Consider the following 6,601-nt stretch of genomic DNA (forward strand, 5'->3'; position numbering starts at 1 on the left):
GAGCGGTTTCCGTGGAGAAGCCAGCTCGGAATCCAGACTGAGACGGATGAAGGAGAGAGTTTTCTTCAGCAAAAAGAGTGAGGGCGGAGTGCACGTGTCTTTCCAGATATTTAGAAAAAGCAGGGAGAAGTGAGATGGGTCTGTAGTTTGACAGTTTTCCAGGGTCTGCTGTTGGTTTCTTTAGTAGTGGACTAACCTTGGCATGCTTCCAAAGTGTGGGTACTGTAGAGAGTTCCAAGGAAGAGTTTAGTGTGTCCACAATGATTTCAAGGGAGGGCGTGTCCAGTTGTTTCATTATATTAATAGGAATAGGATCGCACGGGAGCCAGATTTGATGGTCTTAAAGATGGACTTTAGAGTGTCGATCGTAATAAGCGGCCAGTGTTCTAAGGTCTGATTGACACTGGGGGTATACTTCAAGTCAGCCTGAGAGGAAGTTTAGTTTTGTTACTGTTGATTTCTACGATTAGATTATCTATTTTTTCGGTGAAGAAATGAGCGAGATCCTGACATTGTCTCTCGTTTAGTGGGCGGGCAGTTGCTGTAGTTTGAGCCCCTGCTAAATCTTTAAGCGTATTGAACAGTGTTTTTGCTCTCTTTACGGCTTCCATGATGGTATTAGAGACGTACAGGGCGCGGGCTTTCTTGCATGCTGTGTGGTATAGGTTTCTTGCGTTTTGATACCTCCTTTTTTTATCAGGTGCGTAGTCTTTCCGCCACTGTCTTTCTAGTACCTTACATTTGGATTTCTCATCTTTAAGTGAGTCGTTAAACCACAGGACTGGGGGACGATGTCTATTGCCCTTAGTGTGAGGGGTTGGTAGGCAAATCTCAGCCGCATTGCTGAGCCACTGTTGGGTAGCTATTGCAATACTTTCCATGCCTTGACCTTTATTGGGCGGGTTTTTGCTGAGTTTTGAAATGTCAAGAGTTTTCCAGTTTTTTCTTAATGAGGCAGGGAAAACAGTCTGTGTAGAAGAAACGGCTGGTAGTTTAAGATTAAATTTAATTAAATAATGGTCAGACCAGCATACGGGAGTAGTGTCTTGCCAAGATAGTTCAGGGAGATTAGTAAATAACGGGTCGAGCAGATGTCCGGCATTGTGAGTAGATCCCGAGTTTAGAAGTCTGATGTTTAACGCTGTCAGATCTTCTAGCAAATTTGTGCAAGTCGTGTTCAATTGGTCATCCAAGTGTAGATTTAGGTCTCCTATAAGTGAAAAAATGTTTGAGGCCAAGTGAAAGGGTGTGATATAGTTAGCCAACTTGGAAGCCCATTGAGTGCCGTTCCCGGGGGGCCGGTACATCAAAATGCCGGATAGCGTAAAGTTTGGGTTTATGGTAATTTTAAAAAATGCGGCTTCACAGTCTGGGATATCTACAGGCTCAAAGGTACATATAAGTGATTTGTTATAGATAATAGCGATTCCACCACCAGTTTTTAGAGCTCTGTCCTTTCTAACAATTGCATCGTTGAACGGGAGAGCAGTGGCCACATCGGGACCGGCGCCTTCATGTAAGCAGGTTTCAGTCAAAAATATCGCACTGGGTTGGTCATCTAGTATCAGATTAAAAATGTCTAGCTTATGTTTAGGTAAGGAACGTCAGTTGATACTGTAGAATAAAAAGTCTTTGTCATTGGGACAGGCTTGTTTATGGCGCTTTCTGTATCTAATTCTGCGATCGGGATGAGGTTGAAAATTAGATAGTGTAAGACTACAGTTGGGGCAGGTCGCATTTCCTGTATGATGTACTTCGAGTATAGTCAGTGTAAACAAAAAAGTTTTCCTTTCTGTGTCATTCACTATACATAGACTCTAAACCTGATTATACAGTTTTGGATAAACCCTGAAGCATATATCTCCACACACAAATTTTAGATGTTACCTCGATTTTATTTTCTATAAAACTGGCATTTGATGCCAAAGTTCATAATTTTTCATACATTTAATACAATATTCATAATATATCCAAAAATTGTACACAATGTACATATTAAAAACAAATTACAATTAAAAAGTCCTTTTGTCGACGCGTTTCGGTGTCTTGTTCTTATTTTGTAAACACCTTCCTCGGGACAGGTCAATATTTAAAAAAACATCAAATCTGAAAACAAATAAATACAATTAATATCCCAAAATTTATGTGCGGATTTCCCTATACTTCATCTAGACTTATAAGTATCATAATAAGGTCAAATGAGTCTTACTTAAAAACATGTATCTCAGATTTTTCAAGTTATCCTTCGAAGTTGACCAGTAATAAACTTTTGGTCCTTCTTCCAGGGGTTCAACGGGACATCCTCCTGTATTTAGAGATAGCATAAATAGGCTCCTAAGTATGGGTCATCTATTCATAGAAAACGCTTATCCCTATTTTACTTGTTTGCAACTGAAGTAACTGGTTAAACTACTTACATTTATATCAGTATTTTAATCACATGGTATTTTTCAAAATGCAGGGGCATCGTCTTGGGTACTGTTGCTCCTGAGGGGAATTGATTCCTCCTTGGCTATTTATATTGAGTACGCCTTTATCTTAATAGTGCCACCTTTCAATTCTCGGTGTACATAGATAGAAATGCACCTACAATTAAAGAGAAAATTTCATCAGTGATTCTACATATATCTGTCGATTTTTTGTTAATTAAAAGACTGAACATCCTAACTCGATGTTCATACTCCCATTTCAGTTTATACACCATCATTCTCTTCACTTTTAGTTTAATTTAAAATCCAGGTGTATTGACAGGCTCGTACCTCCCTGGTAAACCCACATGTCTAAGGGATAGAATTAGAACGTCTAGCGTTTCATAATTCATTAGAAACAATCTTCTTACTGCCCATATCGGTTACGGAAAGAGCTCAGAATTCTAACGCATAAAAACCGTTGGAGCCAATTTCTAATATCAGGCTTCTAACAACAAACGGTTCCGGTTATACGTCTAACTGCAGGCTCACACACATCTAAGCTGATTCTCGTGCTCCCGAGTGTGTTGGCGTATTCCATACCTGGCGAAAAAACTAATAATCGAGTATAGTGTAGTCGCCATGCTTAATGGAGCGCAGCGCTTTAAGCTGGTCAGACTCATTACCTGCTTAGTCCGTGTGGGGGAGACATAGCCCTCTGCCCCGTGCCCCGACCGGGCCCGGACGGGCGCAGACGGGCTAGTCTTTGGCGTGTCTTCGGCGCGGTCGCTGCGCGCAACCGCTGCGCGTGTTTGGGGGCATCAGTGTAATGTAGAGGCAGTGCTAGCATTCAGCACCGCCTCCCCACACTCTCAGCCAATCAATACCCGGCACGGGGAGGGAACCCGGAAGAAGGTAGCGCCCTGCACCCTCCACTGCAATCAAGCCTAGCGCTTGCGGTGGACCGGGGTAGCAGGGGCGGCAAAGATCGCCACAAGATTCTCGTGAGCAGAGTGCAATACAATTATTAAAAAGTAAAGTGCATCCGTGCGAGTTTAAAAACAAGATTCACACACAGCTTTTAAAATAACCAGGATCACGCTCTCAGTGCAATTCTTAAATCAATTTACACAAAAAGCTTTAAGTTACTTCAAGGTCGCGCAGCGAACGTAAAATGCGCGTGTCATTGCCATTTTGTCCTTAACTGGTAAGATTTACTGGTACAGGCCCCCAACGAGTGAGGCACATGGGGGTGGGAAAGGCTGGATATAGGCATGCTGTGTGACTTGGATAAGCACTCAGTTTCTTTTTCTGTCGCTTGGCCATAACTAATCGCTGTATGTAGCGGTATGTGGTAACGTAGCCAAAAGGCAGTGGAGCTTTTGAGGGAGTGATTGTAGAGAGAACTACCCCAGGGTGAAAAGAGCAGGGATAACAACCACAGTGAGCACTCCCAGTGCATCTAAAATGAAGATTGTAGATAGAGGCCAGAGCGGTGCACTCTTTATGCCAGGAAGCCTGTGCTGCCTTCCCTATTCCTTTTCTGTTGAGTGCTAAAAGGGATCCCTTGAGTGAAGGAGACTTTTCAGCACCTCCCATCCTCCTCCAAAGGGTGCCCATCGGGGGTTGGACCCCTGCTCTACTCTCCAAGGGCAGCTGGAAGGGCCATGGTGTGTAGAAGCTACAGCGAGGCACACCATGGAAGCCCATTTTTTCCTCTCTGTTTCTATTCTCTTTTTTTGTATCTTCACCAGAAATGCAGATGTAACTTTGAGGGCACAAGAAACCCAGCGCCCTAAAAGGATTTCTGCGCAGGGTTTGAAGGAGGACTGCACCTCCTGGGCATGCATCTTTTGGTGAGGACACCAACGCCCTCGTTCAAGGATTTCTGCTCCGGGGTGATATTTCATCTCAAATCTATGAGCAGGATTCCCCAGAGAGTCGCGGACATTCAGGATACAATCCGAAAGCTCTTTGCTCAATTCTGGGTTCCAGTGAGGCTTCTTGGAATCCTAGCCTCATACATCCTCCCCATACTATTATCATATATGGCACATGTGTGCTCTGAAGTGTGACTTCAGGTGTCAGTGTGCCCAGCGACAGGGGTTCCTCTCCTACTCCATCCAGTTGTTGGAGGGGACTGGTCAAGATCTTCTGTGATGGCAGATAGTGCCCAACTGACCTGCAGCAGGCTAATTTCCATTCCCCACGGACACCTCACAGTTGTGATGGATAAATCACTACTGGGTCAGTGGGAGGTGGACATCAAACGCCTCGGGTCTCTGGCTGATGGCCAGCTCCACATCAACCCTTTGGAACTTCGGGCGCTTCATCTGGCGCTGAAAGTTCTCCTGTCTACCATCAACGTACACCTTTCGGTGTGCTGAACACGATTCGCACAACTTTGTTAGCCCGTGGGCTCCCTTGTGATGCCAGAGTATTTATTTCCTCAAAAGAATTTAAATCCATCTATTGTCTGCATGTACTTTTAATGATTAACCAAGTTTGTTTTGCTACAATGGTTCGATATCATAAGTTCATTGTTCTTTTGCATACATGAATATCTTTCAATGTTACATCACATTGTACAGAAAGCATTGACATCATTATGCAATAAATATGACACAACTTGTGTGTGATTTCCAATGCATTTTTGGTGGTTCCACTCTTCTTCAGGGGCAGCTGTGAATATAATAACAATTGTGTTACCGTATTTTTAGGAACAATGCTCATTTTTTAAACAAAAAAAAACAAATGAAAAGACAGTGGTGTCAAGGCTCTGCTGTTACGTAATATTCTTCACCACATGTTGCTGGTTATTATTTCAAACATGTTATCCATCGTACACAATGATATCTGTTCTTTTTGGTGATTCCATGAAACTCCTAAACAAACAAAAATAAGGAGAAAGCAAAAGAATTAGAGAAGAACCTTTCAAATTGTGCTCAGCAGTCAAACCAAAAAGACTACGTGACCTAATAGTGTACCATGAAACACTACCAATATCGACTTGCACCAGAACCTCACAAGTTGTGCTCAGCGGTCAAACCTCATGTGCACAGCACAAAGCAGGTACTCACTGGTGGAAAAGGAGGCTGTGAGTCCCCCGAGAGTGGATAGCTGACACCAACACTATCATCTACATGGGGTTTCTTTGGAAAGCAAACAAGCAATTATTCATCTATGGATTGTGACCGCCCCATGAAAACCCGCTCATATCCTTTTACCCCGTTACTTTTGCGGGATCCGTTTTGCCTCTGCGTCTAGGAGCTGGACTGTATGGAATTCACCTTGTTCGGTAGGGTCCCGCCCAGCTCTTCCCTTGGTTCGCACGACCCGTGGCAGTAGCAGTAGCCCGTAGCAACAAAAAGAAAACAAAGAAATATGTAGATCAGGACAGCCGTCCTACTATGTAACTCAAGACACCAGGGACCGGGAGTGAGGGAGACACCTTTCTTCTTGCACAGAGTGTAATCGCACACAAACAGCGAGGATCGGTGCTCGAGTGCTCGTGGGAGGGGAGGGGGTTTATGTACAGGGAGGATTTACACTGCGTACAGGCCAAGGGTGTAGGACCTAGTATCCCACGTTCAGGGCCGTCTCTTTTCCCAACCCAGCCCGCTACTTTGCCCCGTACCTGTTCCAGCCACGCTCCTCCCCTGGGAACGTGGCAGGGCGACTCATGGTGCTGTTGGCCTCCTGGCTATGATGGTGTGGTAAAGGGGCCCAGCCTTCGCTCTTCCTCCTCTTCTTCCACAGTCCGGTCTCTCTCTCGGGTTCTCCAAGCTACGTCGTTTTCTCCTCCGGTAACGCTGTACGCCGTCTTCCTGGAGTCTCCTTCATTTGACGGCCCAGGCGTGATGACGTCATGAGGGGGCGGAGTCTCGTCCTGCAGGAAGCCCCAGTTAAAGGCGCCTGCTGCCTGTTCCTCCTCAATGGACAATAAAGTTTGTGATTGAGGGAGCCATTTCTCCTGCTGCAAGGGGGCAAGAGGAGGAAAGAGAGGTATAGCAGTCCACCTGTCCCCATTTGTCTTTGTCTCCTCACTGTATTGTCCCGCTACATCACACGCACACTTTATTTTCCTTCAGAAAAGTCAATGGGAGAAGCATTGACCGCCATGGAACACTTGTTTTCTGTTTGGATTCCTGCCGCAGCCTCTCCTGCAGGGAGGTCAGGTAGGGCACCCAGGG

General features: G+C 44.9%; 1 long non-coding RNA gene across 1 annotated transcript; it reads right to left on the reverse strand.

Moving 5' to 3' along the window:
- Positions 1 to 1,878: 1,878 nt before the first annotated feature.
- On the reverse strand, positions 1,879 to 6,018 carry LOC147678884 (uncharacterized). The gene is made up of 3 exons (XR_015300988.1): positions 2,418 to 6,018; positions 2,210 to 2,305; positions 1,879 to 2,106 (listed from the first exon to the last, which is right to left on the reverse strand). It is a non-coding gene; the product is annotated as an uncharacterized LOC147678884 (long non-coding RNA).
- Between the last annotated feature and the right edge of the window lie 583 nt (positions 6,019 to 6,601).

Source organism: Lissotriton vulgaris, chromosome 11 (genome assembly GCF_964263255.1).
Source record: "Lissotriton vulgaris chromosome 11, aLisVul1.2, whole genome shotgun sequence".
Taxonomy (NCBI): Eukaryota; Metazoa; Chordata; class Amphibia; order Caudata; family Salamandridae; genus Lissotriton; species Lissotriton vulgaris.